We start from the raw sequence: 19,252 nt of genomic DNA, 5'->3' as shown, positions 1-19,252 counted from the left end.
CTACGATTATCACATGTTTAAGCTAAGTTGCGTAATCATAAAAAGACTGAAAAAAAATGACATCATGCAGGTTTGGTTTTTACACAACTGGCCATAATATAAAAAGATATCGATATTTTTCAGCCATCCTGCTTCATTGCATAGTTCTATATAAAAAAAAACTGCACGCAAATTTTCGTACGGAAATGGCTACTACAAGCAGAGTTATCACTGTTCGCGTAACTGATGGATGCAAAAAAAAATCAAATTTTGAGAAAAATGGATTTGAAGGTTTAGACTTATTGTATATAATCAAAAATTCATCATAATATAATATAACATAATCAAAAATATAATCAAACATTCAAGGCCCCTAAAATCCGCGAGGCTTATAGCTTGCTCCCTTTTTGTAACCGGCACGATCTCCTTTTGACCGAGCTGAAGCGCACGTTTGTTTTGTTGCCTGTTTTGCGTCTTACAGATGACTCACGTGCGGCCTTCGTCATACTGGTACAGTCAGTGGTCAGGCATGCCTTCCTCGTACTATAACTGCAACTGTAGACTATAAAGTACTATAACTGACTCATTGAAAGGCTGGAACTAAATACGCAAGCTTAAAATGGCATACGAAAAAGCACGGACAACCAGACGCAAACGCAAGGCAACGTAAATGCGCGTAACGTGAACAAAAGCGTGCGGCCACTGCCCTCTAGTGGAAATTTTGAAATAAATCGAATCTATATTATCCCACAAAATGCGTCCAAAAGCTTTAGAATGTACCTAAAAAATTAGCATTACGTAACATATATACGAAGAGGCATTTATGACGATATGTCAGATGCTATGGAATCGGAAACCTTCAGTTTCGGTTCCGGATGCGTCTCGGAGGGGTTAAAAAATGATTATAACTTTTGAACAGATTAAATAACAGCATAATTTTTTCCTAAATATTCTTCAATAGACAGGGATGTTGAAAATGTTAAATTAAAAAAAAAGCCTTTTTTGTTTCAAAAAATGCATTTTTGAAGGTGGTGACCTATCTTAACGGGAGCAAACGGGAGCAAACGCGAGGGCAGTTTATGCGAGTTAAGCACCGCAGTACGTAACGATGAAAGCAAAGACTGCCATGTTGTGCCGATGGTTTCCCTCACGCTACCTCGAGGTTATTACCAACAGCTCTCCATTCCTTTTAATCTGCATTCAAATTTTTATTCGGTTTTCCAGGGTAGCCGACAAGAGGAATAATAATAATGCTTATGTATCAATAATAACAAATATTTGGTAACCATGATAATTAACCGCTCTCGTGCTTGAATCTGGGCAATTCGTGAGGTATCATCATCACCACCACCACCACCACCACCATCATCATCATCATCATCATCATCATCGTCGTCGTCATCATCATCCTAATCGCCACAGCCACCACCACCACCACCATCATCATACAACAGCCATCGCTAACATCATCATCATCATCATGATGATGATCACAATACTCACAATCATCATCATCTGTCGCCTAGCGGGAGGTGTACGCGATCTGGCGGCAGTAGCTGCACTAGTTCAGGCTGCACAACGAGTGCACGCTCCCCAGCTGCCCTTTTATTTTGATTGATTGATTATGGGATTTAACGCGGCGCCGCTACGCAGACGATGAGGCGCGCCGTAGGGGAGGGCTCCGGATTAATTTTGACTACCTGGGCATCTTTGACGTGCGCCGACTTTTCGAACACGGGCGTTTTCGCTTTTCGCCTCCACCAGAAGCCATTTGCGTTTCCTTTGGCCGGCGGTGGAGAAGGTGCATAACGAGTTCACCCGTTCGTCGCAATCCCTCCGCTCCCCTCTCCCAAGAGAGTGAGAGAGAGAGAGAGAGAGGGAGAGATGGAGGGGGCATAAGCGAACAAAAATCGCAGGTCCAGTTCAGCACAATCGTGGCACCTCTACTGAGCCACTCTGTAAGCCGGTACAGTGCAGGCCGAATCGAAACCTAGAATGCGCATTAGTAGACAAACATTTCGTGGCGACGGTGCCTGAAGCTGCAGTGAAGCTGAAGCTGAAGCTGAAGCTGAAGCTGAAGCTGAAGCTGAAGCTGAAACTGAAGCAGAAGCTGAAGCTGAAAACTGAAGCAGAAGCTGCCTGAAGCTGAGCACCCCGACGTGTGGCATCCGCGCACGATCAACGTCGATGCAGTCCGTCTCGCCAAACTTGGTCTACTCCCCGCACATAATTTTGAGGCGAGATACTTTTAGACAGTGTTGCACCGCGACAAACGCCCGCTACGCCGACAGTTGAGTTTACCGAATAGCTGGCAGGGTGTGCAGTCATACCCTGCCGGCGTCTATGAAGGCGTCGCGTCATTATGGGACGGTTTAAGCGACGGTCGCGTGCTCCCTGATCAGCAAAACCGAGGGGGAACGGTACGAGCCTGGGAGCCTATAGACGAAAGGGGAGGATGATGTAGTAAGCAGAAACAGAGAGGTTGAGACGGGCGTGGGTTGGAGTGTCTGCACGTGGCGATATTTCATTTTCTTGAGAGTACAGAGTAATCACGGTTAAATAAAGGGACACGTGTGTAGGTTTAATCAAGCACAGATATGCTTAGAGTTATATCGAGTGGTATATTAAATGAAAATACGAACATGTCACGCGTGAAACGCAGTTATTGCCCAGAAATTTTCCATGGAGTTCTTCAGTCATGGCATTGGTGTTCTTACAAAATCCACTAAATTACATCATGAAAGCGACGCAAAGATTTTTCAAAAGGGGTTTGGCAACTTTGAATTTACGATTCCATTAAAGAATATCGAATTCGTGTGCAACCGGTGGAAAACAGGCAGAAAATTATGTTTGCGTGTTTTTTTTTTTTTTTTTGCGTGTAAGTAAAATTTAGTTGTTAAACTGCGTAGCGTCTGACGCTTCTCTTGTCCTGTCTTGTGCGCTGTTCTAATCATGAGCACTCAAACCTTTAGCGCCGTGTACGTCGATGTCCGACCATTTTTCGAACTGCTGTTCGGAGTATATACACTTGAATCGTTTCTTTTGTCCCGTCTTCGCGTTGTTTGCCTTCGACCTATTTAATCGTTTTCACCTAACTCCTTGAACGTAAAAACGCAGACAGTGCTTTGAAGAACGCGCCGAAATAATAAAAAACGCAAGGAAGGAAACGACAGATACAGAAAAAAAAAGAATTATACATTGTGCTACCATTCTTTTTACTTGTTTCGGTCACTCAACCGTATATACGATGTACGATCGAAATCCCATGCACAGAAACATTTTCGCACCGAAGCTTACGGACAAAAGTGTTCGCACAAAGCGCGAGCATTCGCAACAAAAAGCACGCGAACTCAGCGAACGGGTTACCCGTGAATGCGGACTCTGAGAGAGAGAGAGAAAACGTTTATTGAAAAGCAGGGACGGGGTAGGGGGGAAAAAGAGTTAGGAGCTGTGGGCGGCCATCCTATTCCGGTAGGCCGCGTGCCGCGGCTGACGCCCCAGTTTTTCGTCTTCGAACTCGAATCACTCATTTAGCGAACGACAGTTCCTGGTGCTCTCATTCTCAGCTCAAACATCGCGTTTTGCGCGTTCGAATAAGAACGCGGTCGACCAAACAACCTTTCGCACACACATAAAGCCACGCGTTATTGTTACACACACGCACACACGCCCCCGCACCGAGCGCAACGCGGTTAAAAAAAATTCACGCATCTCCACGAAGTGAATCATGACGAGTGGGCGAAGCACTGGGGATCCTTCTTACCGTAAATCACCCGTGGCATTGCCTACTCGCGCATGTAAATGAGTGACAACGCGTGTGTACACTATATACAATTCCAATGCAATTCAATTCGATACAATTCAATTCAATCAAATCTAATCCAATTCATTTCAATCTAAATCCAGTCCAATCCAATCCAATCCGTTTCATTCCAATCCAATCCATTTCAATCCAATCCAATCCAATGCAATGCTCCTCGCGCATGCGCGACATTGTACACGGACGCCAAGCCCCGGACACAGCGAGATCCTAAGGTGCTTCGCCCCTAAAACCAGGGGAACGACAACTCCACGAACGCAAAGCGGCGGATGCCCTTTGCGTCGCCATAGCTGTGCCGACATGGTTCGGCAGTAGCACGGGCGGCGTTTTCCCTTTTGACCTCATCTCTGTATACGGTGTCGCGCGGGCTTCGAACTTTCGACCGATAGAGCGGGGCCGCATCGACTGAAATAGGGCGAAACTTCGAACGAATGGCCGCGTCTCGATCGTTCGGCTGATTCCCGGCGACGGAGGGAAAGCAAACACGAAGCGAGGGAGGAGATCGGATCTAATTAGAAGCAGCCGAAGATCACGTGCCGCTCTCGGAGGTCAAGGTGAGCACCGAAGAAGGGAAGTCCAGGAGAAAAAAAAAACATGCCAGCCATGGTAGCGGGCCCTTCCCACGAAGTGAGGCTCTAAAAGAGCGGCTCGCTGCAGGTGTGTGCGTCGCAGATTTTCCTCGGCGGCCGCGAACGAGGTCAGCCGAGCGCGCGCATGCCGCTTCCCCTTGCCTTCGAGCGCACATAGATCTATGGGCTGCGTACGGCGAAGGTGCTCTATAAAATGCGGCTCCGGGCCGGCCAACGAGCTGACCCTGATTCGTGAAAAGAGACCCTTCCTTTGGCTGCTGCTGCGTTCGCACATATGGTCGTGCGGCAACCACACGCACCGATGCTCGCACTAGGCCCTCTTCCCTGTTCACGATGGGCTACAAGCCCCAACACAGGAACGTACTGTGTACGCGAGACAGCTCACTATTGACATTTGCCCGCCAAACCGTCGCAGCACGCATTGGCCCGAATGGTATTCGAGTTCCGGGACAAATACAACATAGCCCGGCTATACCGTAATCAAGTATTTTGGGATATTGCTTAGGTAGAACAGTCTGAGCGCCCAACTTAGAAATTCTGTTGTGTACAATGAACCATCGTTATAACAAGGTACGCGCGACAGAGAAATGGCTTCTTTATAAACGGTACTTTCTTAAATGTGGGTAAGATGTGCTCTCCGTACACTGCCGCGGGGACTAAGGAACACTTCGAATACAGCGATATATTGGACAATGCGATTTCGTTATAACGAATGTTTACTGTAATTCGATGTACACCTCGCTCCGGTGGAAAATTTATTTCTAGATACGTCATGAAATTCTTCCACAACTTCACCCCGCAACATATACCCGCTGTGGTGGCGTAACAGCTGAGGCCACGATGCATTTAAACCTGGTAAGGTGTTAAGCTGCTGCGTAAGTTTCTCGTGAATATCGCTTGTGCCACGACAGTTCACGACATTGAGGGGGAGGATCTTATACTGAATATAGCGCATGCCTGACTCGAAGGAGCAACCTTCGCACTTAAAACTAAGCTGCTCTAAATCTAAGAGTGGATTAGGGAAGGAGATTGCGATCCACCTCCTCATAAGCCTCGTCAATTATTCCCGCACACACCGCGGATAGTCGGTGATGAGTGCCAGGACTACCCTCGCCACAGAAACACGCGTAGAGGATTAATGCCGGATTGCGACTGAAAGGCGAAAATGCCCAGTGACGTGCCAACCCGATGTTATGACGCTGCAGTGGTGACGTCATCCCGTCCCCCACCGGCATGGGAAGTCGAAAAGTAGCGGGATCCTGCTGCCTGTTCCGCTTGAAATGACACGCAGACGCACACCTACTGCTATTTTATTTACACTGAGTGTTGTTACGATGTTTGCAGCTTTAAAACACCAGAGATTTCGGCTTTGTGTTCCACCCTATCCTGTCAAAACTGAAAGAAATCACCGCAGAGGGATGGGGGAGGGGGTGCACCACAACGCCCCAGACCGACGAATCAGCGTGACCCAGTGTGCGAATTTTGCGAATGAAGAAGCCCAGCATGCACAAATGAGGCCTGTATGCACAAACGTATACAATCGACCACTGACTCGACCTCATACTCGATCGACCGGAAAAGCAGGTGCGAGAGGAACACTGCTGACGGCTGAAAACCAGTACGAAGTGGTAGAGGCCTTTGTAAACGCTGCAGCCAGGAGGCTGTTTTATCTACTGTGATGCAGTTCCCATCTACCCACATGCCTCTCAAACTTGCCTCTACCAAACCATCTGCACCCTGCCATCTCTACTGGCGCAGCTCACAGCCTTCCGGGATGGCCCACAGGCACTAACGCGGGCCCTACAGAGCGCCCCAGTTGGTTCCATCCTGCATCTTTATACGGACTCCACGGCGGCGATACGGATTTACGCCGAGTATCCATCAATTCCACTATTTCAAGGAACATACTAGGCACGTACCCCTGCCTTCTCTGGCTGTTGTGGGTTCGGCGGAATACGCTTCCGGCTCACATTTCAGCGGATAGGGCTTGTAACCCTACGTTTATTCCTCGGCCGCTTCGAATGCTAACAACCGGTCCACCAGAAAACTTCCTCCGACGGAAGGACGATCTGCGTCGCGCCACACGTGAGCTCGCCCCACCGTGTGGAACGGAACTCCCCAGTGGACTTGCCCGCTTGGAAGAGGTTTTGCTGCGCAGACTTCGCGTTGGAGTGGCGCTTTCTCCTGCTGTGACCCAGGCGTGGCCACCACGCTACCATACCCCGTTCGATCACACCTGCCCCTTCTGCACAGCTCCTGCAGAACAATCTGATGCGTATCATTTATTATGGACGTGTCATGCACTGGACGTAGCCAGAAGTCGTCACCTGAGAGGCACAGGCCTCCATCCTGGAAGACGCCCCGACCTACAGCGGTGGCTCTGGGGACCCCACCACCGCTCCCTTATTCCCTTCCTCCGAGAAACACCGCAAAAAAGAAAGCGTAATTGCTGCAACTGAACGAAAGTCAGCCAATATCTGATGCGGCGCTGTAATGACATAATTCGAGCTCTTGAAGACCGCCAAGACCGGGAAAGAGAGAAAAAAGTTTTGAGCGAGTTACTACGTTATCTTATGGGCACAGGTCAGTCAATTTTGGCTGAGGTACTTGGTGACCTCCTATTCTAAGCTATTCAGACAACTGAATAACCGAGCAATGGAACGGAAACTGATAGGTGTAACATTAAGGGACAAGAAGAGAGCGGAGTGGGTCAGGGAACAAACGCATGTTAAGGACATATCAGTAGAAATTAAGAAGAAGAAATGGGTGTGGGCAGGGCATGTAATGCGAAGGCAAAATAACTGTTGGTCATTAAGGGTAGCAGAGTGGATCCCTAGACAAGGCAAGCGTGGCAGAGGGCGGCAGAAAGTTAGGGGGGCAGATGAGATCAAGAGGTTTTCGGGGATAAATTGGTCGCAGTTAGCGTAGGACCGGGATAATTGGAGATATGTGGGAGATGCATTTGCCCTGCAATGGGCGTAAACAGGCTGATGATCATGATTCTAAGTTATGGATGTGTTTGTTTACTATGTTCTGAAAGCATTTGGGACCTAGAAATAAGTGTTGCAGGTCCCTTTAAAATGACCTATTGACGCCGCGCATTGTACGTGTGGTACAAGCGCTCCTGTACAATGGCGTGGGAGGAAGAATGCCGAGGCTATGGGACAAAGACGTGCAGCCAGAAACTGACGACAAAACTCAACACCATTTCGCGATGCTCTTGCTCGCAGATTCGTTCGAAGCCTGTAATTGGTGCCCGTTTCATCAAAACCGCGCACAACTGGAACGCGCAAGATGTGCGAAACGGGAGCAAGCTCATGCTAAAGCATTGCTATCGCATTGCTATCTCATAAAAATCAACGATCGCCCTATTTTTATTAGGCGTTCAATTGTCGAAGTGGCATAAATACTGGGAAAGGATTAAAGGTGCGCGAAAAAAAAAGGCTATCTGTGGAGGAGAGAAATACTTATTGTTGGTCCTTGACAGGTGTTGTGCATGTCATCACTTGGCCTTCCCAATGCCAGCGGGGGCGTTTTCGTGTTTTGCGAGCCGTACTAAAGCACAAAAAGGGGTACATTACACTCACTGACACCCAGTGCGACAGATATAGTATTATTTTATTTTTACTCCGAAACACCTGCGCTTTTTGTTTTTATCTGGCACGATGAATGGTCTGCTCGTTGAAAAAATACTGTTTTTACTGAACACCTGACACTAAAGTCTCTATTATGATTTTTTTTCAGTCTCCACTCTCGCAGACGGGACCGGTGGAGGTGAGACAGAGGATGGAAGATGAGAAGCAGGGTAAGTTTCTGGATCAGGGTGTTACGTCTAGCAAAGGATTGAGGGTGTCTGTTGGTACCGGCATCAGGACGTATAATGTTGTGGCGAATCTCACAGCTCCATCACTTGTATTAACTCAGAACATTATAAATTTATTCCTGCGGCGTGAAGTAACATAAAGAAGACATTTGGTGATGTGCACGAAGAGGAACAAACTTTTATTGAAAAAAAAAGACTTTTGGTGACGCTGATGGGTGGGGTCCCTAGTCCAGGACTCCACTGAGTCTGGCCTTCTCCCGGGCCTGGTTGACTAGATGAAGCTGGTCTTCCAGGCTCGAGCTGGCCAGGGCTGCCTCCCATAGCTCGAGTTTTTTCTCTGGTGTTGTATCTTCACGCCAATTGCTGTGCACGAGCCTCACTAAGTACACGCTTCATTTTACGTTAAACTGATCATGCTAATCGCCGTGGTAGGTTAGATATGTCATAAATAGAATGTCCCGAATATCCGTGCATGTCGCAGACCACCAACAGAAACTGTACGCTCGCCTTCGCCGACACTGCATCAAAGTACGTGTGTTGAATGACAAAAGTCGTTTTCAACGCACGGTCGAGCGGTGAGAAGGCCGCTACGCGCTACTCCTTTGTTATGTCTTCATACTCATCCGCGTACACGTGGGGAAAAGCACCGGCCCCGCAATGCTCACGCTCGCCTACGAACGTCAAACTTTCATTTCACCATCAACCTCTGCGCGACCCGTGCGAGCACGGGAGTAGGTGTCAGAGACGCGGGCTTTCCCCGCACAATTTCGTCCCACCGGCCGGGCCTGTCACTTGGGGCGAGATGTGGCCCGGGAAAGTGAGAAATCAGAGCGTTCAACTCCGGACCGGCCGCCAATGTGGGCGTAGTGCAGTCAGTCAGAGAAACAAAAGACAGGAAGCCGGCGGAATTCAGGTCACACGCTTCTTAAATTTAAAGGCGACACGCGGGGCACGGGTGGACGCGGTGGAGTCTATTAGGCGGAAAACGTCGCGGGAGGTCGTGGAGGTCGTCGCAGCGCGTCCCTCGTCGGCGCATGCGCTGTTATCTGCTTCCGTGTTAATGATCCTGGAGAGTGTCGGCGCGTCGTTAGGAAATGCGCCCTGCGTAACAAGTTTCACTACAGAACGCCGAGGAAAACGGAAGGTGCAACGACGCGTAAGCGCGCTTGAAGATTGCTCGAAGCGTGGAAGGTAAAACGCACTTCTGTGGCAATGATTATTAGTGCGTTACTTGGGGCAACACGTTTACAAGAGGACCTTCGCGCCATCTGGCGTAGAAAGTCAGGTAGCTAGTGTGGCTGACCTGTCCGGTTCATGCAAGGCTGATCTCTCTCTCTCTCTCTCTCTCTCTCTCGCTCTAAAGAGCAGCGTAGTGACTTTGCCGTCGCCTCTTCTGTCCTCCTGTGATCTCTAGGGGCTTTTTCCCCTCTCCCTTCCACCTCATTCCCACCGTCACAAAGCATATCGGTGCTGACATTCCGGCAGACATCAGGGTTTCTTGTACCGATAAGGATCGTTCTCTCTCCCTCTTTACCCTTTGTTTGTCGGTCTAGTGTCTCATTAAGTACATGACTTGGAAGTTGAACAGCAGGAAGGAGTTAATAGCATCAAAATAGCACCAAGAATACCAATTTAAAGCAGCCCCATGTCCATTGCATGTCTAAAAAACAAAACAAAAAGACATTTTAGTTTTAACGAGCCACGGTTACAACTGGGCTGTGAAGGCCGACGGAGCGTTATAGATGGTTCTGAAAGTTTATAACTTGTGGCTCTTCAACGTGAAGGGGTAAGCGCTCAGACGGGTGCTTTTGTTTCTTTGTTAATTCGGCACACAAGTCTCTTTGTTCCTTTTTTTTTTTTTTGCTCGTTGTGTGCATTACGATGCCGTTTAGTTTCTGCCGCAATGAAAACAACACTGGGACTGCGCGAAACACGAATTGCGACCGTCAATTTCGCACGTCTTGGTTGAGGTTATCATCTCTGAGACCCTTAAGATGCTGCAGTACAGCAAGCGCATACCTTCATGTCCGAGCTTACAACTTCGAAAAACCCGCCGCGGTGGCTCAGTGGCTAAGGCGTTGCGCTGCTGAGCACGAGGTCACGGGTTCGATTCTCGGCCGCGGCGGCCGCTTTTCTGATGGAGGGGAAAAGCAAAAACGCCCGTGTGCACGAGATTTCGGCGCACGTTAAAGATCCCCAGGTGGTCAACATTAATCCGGAGCCCTCCACTACGGCGCGCCTCACCTGCGTTGCGTCGGCGCGTTAAACCATACAATCAATCAACAGCTTCTAAAACACGCGCTTCTCTGTTCCTATACAAGTTCGGCGCGGTAGACGCCGTATGACAATGCCTGCCAGACAGGCTGCAGGTGCTAGACAGGTCGAACCGTCGCGTAGTTGCTGCTCGCCTGCATGAAACGCAACGGCGCGTGGGGCAACCGCGGTGACGCGTGCATGGTCGACCGCGCTTCGCCCCGTGCGGGGCGCCAAGTTTTCCCTTCGGCTCCGCTTCCTCTATCTATGCCGGGCGGAGGCGACGACACGCAAGCCGCGATGTCCGCCGCTTCACGGACGGCTAGAGACCGGCGCGCGACGCTTGAAGGCGCAGCGCACGCCCTTAGACAGAACTTCGCTTTCGAAGCTGGCCTGCGGCCCCCTCCGGCCGGATTCGCGCATGGCCTGCGAGGTGTGGCGTGCTGCTGCTGCGGAGAGATATTAGCTCGCACTGGCTTGCAGACAAGACCCAATCGCACGAGCCAGGCGTTTCTTTTTCCATGTGCCTGCACGGTATATGCGATCTTATCTTAAAGGGGCCGCGAGGACAAAATACCACTTTGTTCAATTTGAAAAAAAAAAAAAAAAAAAAGAAGCCTTTGGTAGCCTATTCGCTCCATCGCAGTCATGAAAGAAGTTTTTAACTGAGCAAACGAAGAAATATTGTCAAACTTTCAAATTTGGCGCCACAGCGACGTAATATGGGCAGGAAAAAACGTGATATGGGCCAGCACTGAAAACAGTTATCAATGCGTTAACGACGCGTTAGCATTCAAGTGATGCGATCAAACTGAACTAGAGGCCCGATCACAATCGCCCAGTCCCGTTTCGTGGCGGTGGGTTAGCTCGGCGCCGCCAATCGTACAAACAAGATCTTGTGATGTCACAAAGAAATCGCAGAAAAGTGTCTGGGGAGTCGCCACTGTTTCCTCTGCTTTCTCTAATATCTCGATTATGTTTTTAAAGGGACCCGGAAACACTTTCAATGAACGCTTTCACTCTTTCCTTCGTGTCTGGAAGCACTGCGAAAGCTACAGTTATCGCCAGCACGTACCGGCACTGCGTCATTTGCTCGTCGCACCAGATACGCCTTTCGTTTCTGCTTTGTTTTTGTGGCTTTCTTTTTAAAGACGCTATCGAAAAGCTTTCATTGCTGCAACTGAAGGAAAACCGGCCAACAGCCGCTTCATGGCCTCGGTGACGTAATTCGGGCCGTCGAAGAACGTCAAGACCGGGAAAGAGAGAAAAATCTTTTGATCGAATTTGCAAGTTATCTGATGGGCATACATCAGTAATTTTTGGTTGAGGTGCTTTGCGACCCCCTAATCTAAGTACTGCGTGTGTTGGGCGACTACGTTCTGCAAGCATTTATTATTTTTAAAAAAGTTGAAAAAAAGTGTTGCAGGGTACCTTTAAAGCTTGCGATAAAATTGGTATCATGGCTATTGGGACAGAGCAGTCTATAGTACCAAACCTAAAATTTTGTCGTCATGGCCCCTGTAGTCTGGCGTCAGTCAAAAGTTCGAAATTTTTAAGAGGTCCGGGCTGGCGGAGCTTCTACTTTATTTAGCAATATATAGGCTGTCAGCCCTCTACTCATTACGTCTCGGGGAACTGTATTTTCAAGCTAGCAGTTTCCTTTCCGTGGGTGATTTCATCAGTGGGTGTTTCGACGGCAGCCCCGAGGCGTGGCGACTATTCTCGCATCCGCAGCACCATAATATGGCTCCGCAGGGTACGGCATGCCGTTGCGAAATGGGGCCATCATGTATGGGAACTGTAACGACGCGCGCGCTGGTTTTGCGGCGACTTCATCCTTGTTTACCGGCGGAGTCGCCGTCCTCTACGGGCCTTAGGAACAGGTCACGCTAATTTCCCCGGTGCGAGAACGCGCTTTCCTCCACTACTGCCCCCTTCGGGCCAACGTTAATCGCTTAGTGCAGGCTCAATCTAGCCAACGTTGACAGCCGCTCATTACCGCAGGTTCTTTCGAAACCGATAGTATCATCCACTGTCGGTTTCACGCATCCACCTCATGCATGCAAGAAGGCGTCGTCTTCTGCAGAGGACACCGCCATCCAAGCGTATTTGCATGGGTTTTTTTTCAGCGAGTGTGTTTCCTATACGGGCGTTGGCGCTGTTCTTCACTGGAATTTTTTTAGTGCAGTTTTTTGTAGGGGAATCAGGCACACTGAGGCACGTCAGTGTCAATAAAATTCGTTCAAGATACGGATCGAGGTTCTGGTGATGTCTTTGATATATGTGTTTGTGTGCGTGTGCGCGTGCGTGCGTGCGTGCGGGCGTGTGCGTGTGCGTGCGTACGTGCGTGTGTGCGTGTGTGTGTGTGTGTGCGTGTGCGTGTGCGTGTGCGTGTGCGTGTGCGTGTGCGTGTGCGTGTGCGTGTGCGTGTGCGTGTGCGTGTGCGTGTTAGATGTCTTCTTTAACGTGGAGGCGTATGTCCTGCATAGAGATGGGCGATCTGAAAACGAACAGCGTGTTGGTGGTGCCCTCCGCTTCTTCTAGATTGGTCTTGCAATCCTGTTAAAGCGATATGTTTCTGTACCCTGACCTCGAAGGACATTTTTGAAAGTGTTAGCTATGCCGCTTTTCTAGGCAACCTTACCATCCTCGGATGTGGCCAACTGGTGTACGCGTACATCTTGGACTTTCTCACGGGTCGCACAGCAACAGTCACGATCGCAGACGTGCCCTCATACCCACAGGGACTGGACGCATGTCATGGGGCGCTGCTCTCCCCACTTGAGTTCAACGTCACAGGGATGGGCTTAGCACGACTACTGGTCAGCCAAGTACCAGACCCCCACCAAGGTATCTATGCTATTGAAGTCACATTGAGGACTGGAAATCAATGCTCTAAAGAGATTAATGATAAAAGGCAACAGGCCATTGACACAGTCCGCACTTATGTAGCAAAGTGTATGCTGCTGTGTTCCCCCAACATTCTGAGCTCCTGCTAGTCCGGATGGTCACAATGTCAAAGGAATGTCCTGAACCTCCCATAAAAATTGAACTGGACAATGTCACCCTCTGATCCTCCCGTCCCATAATAATCAAATACATGACAATTCAACAACAACAACTGTATTACTACTACTACTACTACTACTACTACTACTACTACTACTACTACTACTACTACTACTACTACTACTACTACTACTACTAATAATAATATTAATAATAAACATTTATTTAATCATCACTGCGCACATGATGACACGGGCCCACAGCAAAAGCTGTGAAAAACAGCTGGGCTGAAGCTGCTGAACCATAATTTGGCGAACAGTAAGGATAAAAAAGAGAAAAATACAACCAAATATACGTAATACCAATACACAGAACCCTGCAGTAATCCATAAGTGCCACGCCAACGTTATCCCACAACCACTCTGAATACCCGCATACACCGTATAATCCAAAATAGGTCGCGCGGTTAGAAAGAACAGCTAGACACGGTACTGCTGGTGCCGGCCTTCGTCCCCTCACGCATTGTGTTTATCGCTCCGCCCGCAGTCCTGGAGTCGGGAAACAGAAGCAGCTAGACACGCTAATCCGGAAAGCGTTCGAGCGATCTGAGGCTCGGTCTAACGAAGAACATGTAAGCTGCTCGCTCTAGATGTTCAATACCGTAGATGAGCTTATTGAAGCTTATCTCACAGCCAAACGCGTTTTGTCACCAACACGATGGATCGGAAATTGCGGGATACTCGATACCAGTCAAGCACCGACCCGTAAGGCGCGACAAGCGACATAAGATGCAGTATACGAGTGGCACCCGATGAAATGTACCTCCAGCATCACACGCACTAGAGAGAAAGTACGTTGCAGACGATAAAGTGGTCTACATGAACCCCGTTAGATTACGCTCGCTCGACTTCGAGGAACGCTGTGACCGCGACCCTAAAAACGACCTACAAATCCCCACCCTTCGACACACGACCACGTAACAAGCGGAAGATACCGCAAACCGACGCTATTCATAGACTGTCACTGTCATGGGGTAGACGTGTAAGTGGCTGATTCATGGAAAACTTCCTTCTACCACACTGAAACTCCTCCCACAAGGTATATGGAAACGCCACCACGATTTGAACGCTCGCTCACTATAGACTTCGCGGGAACCTCGCAGCCATCACTATTGCAAACAAACAAACAAACAAACAAACAAACAAACAAACAAACAAACAAACAAACAAACAAACAAACAAACAAACAAACAAACAAACAAACAAACAAACAAACAAACAAACCAGCTGGGCCCCACGAGACGATCAATGAAGGGTGGCCCAACACCCAGTTACACACTAGGATATCACTTGAGACTATGGGTTCGCCGCGACGCGTACCCGTGACCCCACACATCCCTCACCAAAGAGCAGGAGGTGCGCGTGCTCAGACAGATTCAGAGCAACACACCATTTTCCTTACTCTTTACACTTCACACTCGCCAACGCTGTGGAGAACCCACCACACGTTCCCTAATGGTATGGGTCAATCGATTCAATGCACCAATTGATACGGGTACGGGCGATGGGAAACAGGGCCGACCAGCTATCGCCTGGGGTCCAGCTACGGCTGGAAAATCTGGCAATGCGATGGCAGCAAGCTCCAATGATGACCTCGACTTAAGACACCGCCTAACGAGCGAAATTTCGGATTCAATGAAATTATACTCCTCTTTTTCTTCTGGTGATGTCGTCAAAACATCTCTTTGGTCTTTTTTTTTTTTTCACTCCGTTCTCAGGCTATAAACTGTTCTCTGAATTTGACAAGAAGACGTAACGCCGAAGTTAAGTACCTACTCGAGCGTGGTGGAGCCCCTCGACAAACATTTCGCCTGTAAGACACAGTTTAAAGAAAAAAAGAAAATTACGCCCACCTCCCCTCGCGGGAACCCTGGTGTGATGCGACGCTGAGGGGGGTTCAAGCTCAAGCCGAGAGCAGCCGTCGACCGAAAGGCCGCCGGAGAGCGGCACACCGGTTATATGCGGAGCACGCCCGAAGGAGAGGAGACCGCGGAGGGAGTGCCGCGGCTATGACGCAACACAATCCAACACAATCCACTTTAATCCAATCCGATCCAAATTCAATTCAATACAAGTCAAGCCAAGCCAAGCCAATCCAATGCCCCTCGCGAGAGTGTTCCCTATCGGAGAGGAGAGAGGGAGAGTGGCTGCGGACAACAACGGACGCACGCGAACAACAACGGACGCACGCAGGAAGGACAGGGCCGCCGACAAGAGATGCTCTGAGCGTCGCATCTAAAATTATGATGTATGTATATGCAAAGAAGAGTACTGCTAGAACGAACACATGCATCTTGGAACTTTCAGCATAAAGCTTGACTTCGGTTAAGCGCGCATTTTAAGGAGTGTGCCATGTTTTCTTCCGCAGGGAGGAACCCGGATGCAGCGCGCATTTCCGGTAATTCCGAGCAACCAAAAAAATAATCAGCACTGGAGTTTCTTCTCTTGCAAATTTTGGGCTACTGATGTTGACACCGCAGAGCACTCGGGGCTGCCAGTGCAGAGGACGCGCGTAGCCTCCAATTTGGACGGGTCGTGACACTCGTTCCCCTTGAAGCCTGACAGTCGCAACCTCACGGCTGTCCGTGGGACGTGAATGTACCGCGCATCCCATCTCGGTGCCTCTTCGCCCGCATACAGATTAGACACAGTTCTACTCTCGACCTGGGTGACGGCACTTTCCTTTTTTAATATTGCCGGCCGTTATTCTCTCTCCCTCAAATCTATGTCGTCGAGCGTTGGTCTGCTTCTAACTTATACCCACGACGCTATCTGAGGTCAAACACTCCTAAAAGGACACTTTGGCTATGAAACCTTCGGCGCTGACGTATACAGAGCACGCCTTGTTACCTCTAGGCGGTGCCGACCGGGGCGAGGCAAGCACATCACTGCGGGGGCGCGAGATGACGGCTGCAATAACGCTCGGGGCCACAGACCTTCTTTGAACAAGCGCGCCTTCTACGCATTACAGCGGACTGCGCTTACTTTCGTTGCTGCCGCTGCCACAGCGCTCACGTTTTATTTGGCGCGCGCGGGCGTATTATACAGTACACAAGCGGAGGCCCTTTCCGTTCTTTTGTGCGCGAGACTGCGTGCGTGGGTGCGGCCTTCCCGCGCACGTCTCGTGCCGGGAGACTTTTGAACATCGCGCGTCCGTGCTTTCCGTCGTCTTGTGCACACACGCTCGACTTCACTTCCTACCTCCTCCTGTAAGGCTCGTGACGCGCGCAAAATTGCGCGCGAACACGAAGGCGGACACGTTGATCGTTGCAACGTCGAGCAAGGAATGAAAGGTTGTTGCACGCTCGTTGGGTTGCCGCGCACTCCTTTTTTATGCGCGGCGCTCACCACAGCGTTGCGATGGAAAAGAGAAACGCGAGGGTATATTTAGGGCGTCAAAACAGAGCGAAAGACAAATAGGCTACATTTCCGGATACAAAGGGCTTACGCAAGACGCCGGCCGGAGGCGTGCGCCCGGTCTAATCGTTGCGCGATCCGATTTTTTTTCCTTCCCCTCAACGTTTTGAAGACAAAACGCCGAAGCGTAATCGTTCGCTGCGATGGCTTAAAATAAGCGAGCAGTAGTCTTGTACTTGTGGGGGAGATTCCGTATAACTCGCTACGCGCGACCCGGAACCACGCAGCCACGTTAGGGCTGTGAGGCGGCGCTTCAGCCTCACTTTCGATGCGTATTTCTGTCAGGACTTCAGGAGCGGCGACGAGTCTGGTGGGCCGACACGAGCACGAACACAGAGTGGCATCGCAGCTTCGCATGCGTGGAATGCTGGGCCGAGAATTCTGGCCCCACAATCCCGCTTCACTGCGCTCTTCCGGAATGCGAGATAGAAAAAACGCCCTGCTCAGACATCCTAGACGATAGCTGACAGCAGTACACTAGGGTAAGCAGGGTGGATGGCCAGAGTCTTCCAAGGAAATCGCAATGAGAGCAGAAAGACGCAAATTTCTTGCTCCTGTCTTTTGAAAAAGCTCTTACCACAGACTGGCGCTAAAATTGCCTTTTTTTCTTAACTTACACACTAAACGTTTTTACGCCCTATTTGGCCCAAAAGGGTGCAAAATTTTTGGCCCATGACGCGCACGTTTAAAAGGTATTTTGGCTAAAGACGGGTGTAAGGATGAAAAAAAGGTGGGCTTGTGCAGGCTTCTGTGTTAGGTTGCGTAACACCCTAAAATAAGGGTGTGGGCGGCGCAGCTACGCGTGACAGTGTGGAACGGCTGAGCGCGCGGCATGGTATAGACGCATTAAACACGCATAAGTCACACCTGGCCCACAAATGAATTGAGAAAGACAGCGAACGTGTTGCATGAGGAGAAAGAGTACATACTTAGAAATATAGCTGCTGTTATTGTTTTTATAGCCAGCAGCTGAGGAATGCCCGAGTAGGCGGGCTTGTCGCGAAAATCGGATATTTTAGCTCTAATTTTGGAATCGTGCATCTCAATGTGAGCATGTACAAATTAGTATGGGAATTTGCAAAGTCATTTTAATCGTGAGGTGGCTATTATGTCCAATAAGTCATAAAATTTTATAAACACCAAACCCCTATTCCACATCATTTCCACACCCACCAAGAAGGGTGTTCACTATTTCAACCCCTTTTTTTTCCACATGGCTGTAAAACTACAAATTGGGGTGTTGGAAACTAAAAAAAAAAGTGTAACTTTGGAGGTATTTTATACCTGTTTACGCGGGTGAACTTCAACATTTTCGACAAACGGGAAGATGTTTTGTGCATCACGATGTTTAACACAATATGAATTGGCTTAATTTTTGCCAGTGAAGCGGTTTAAGTTTGAGCGGGGTTCTGTGGCGTCAGCAAAAACATACAAAGAAAAAAAAAACAGCCGCCTGTAGAGGGTGCACCACCGCAGATAGGGTATTATTAAAACAGTGTCGACGAATTTCGCGCCTGTTCGAGTGTGAACACAAAAGGCGCATGCGTATGCGCACCTTGCTGCACCATATTAAAGGTAATAATATTCTTTTTGGCGTACTAAAACGCAAAAAACAAAATTGGCGCAGCTTGCACTTGTGGTGCAAGGCTGGAGAAACAGCGGAGCTGAGTTCGACCTATAGCTTCTTTGCCCCTTAAATCCGCTGTCACTGTGGGGGACACGCTGTAACACGCTTGTAAAATCCTGTTAAAGTTGGCCTCACCCCTCAGCACTTAGCTTAGCTTAGCAAGAACATCGCAAAAACTAACAAAACATAGCAAAGCCTAGCAAAACCTAGGAAAACTGAGCAACACCGGAAGAAGCCAGGAAGACCCCCAGCTCCACTGTTTTTTTTTTTTGCAACTGAACACCTATTTAACACCCTTTAAAGACCCTACAAAAAAAAACCAAGGGTGTTGCAGTCGGTCAACACCCTTCTTGGCACACAAAACGAGTGTAAAGTTACAAATTAAGGTGTTGGACGTCAGAAAAGGGCTTAATGATTTCCCAACACCCTTATTCAACGCATACTACACCTTTTTAAAGCTATAATGGTGTAAAAAAGTTTAGTGTGTAGAACAGGGTGGAAGGTGAGGTTTATATGTGTCTTCTCTGCCTTAAACAAAGGAACGTGTTATTTGTTATTACTAGGGCGATTTTGGGGGTATTTGACCTTTCAGAAGTGTTTTGGGGTTGTTCTATAAAAGCAAACAAAAAAATCTAATAAACGAAAGGGAAAGAATGAAGAAAGCTCACACTAACG

The 19,252-nt window shown here is 49.0% G+C and overlaps 1 protein-coding gene across 1 annotated transcript in view; it reads right to left on the bottom strand.

Annotated features, from left to right (window-relative positions):
• The window catches only part of Calpc (calpain C), a 112,405-nt gene that overhangs the window by 25,118 nt on the left and 68,035 nt on the right, over positions 1–19,252 (bottom strand). The gene's annotated exons all lie outside the window — the stretch shown is intronic.

This window comes from Haemaphysalis longicornis, unplaced genomic scaffold, assembly GCF_048455015.1.
Source record: "Haemaphysalis longicornis isolate Haplotype H1 unplaced genomic scaffold, Haemaphysalis longicornis Haplotype H1 scaffold_2, whole genome shotgun sequence".
NCBI lineage: Eukaryota > Metazoa > Arthropoda > Arachnida > Ixodida > Ixodidae > Haemaphysalis > Haemaphysalis longicornis.
This window is presented reverse-complemented; position numbering and strand designations above follow the sequence as displayed.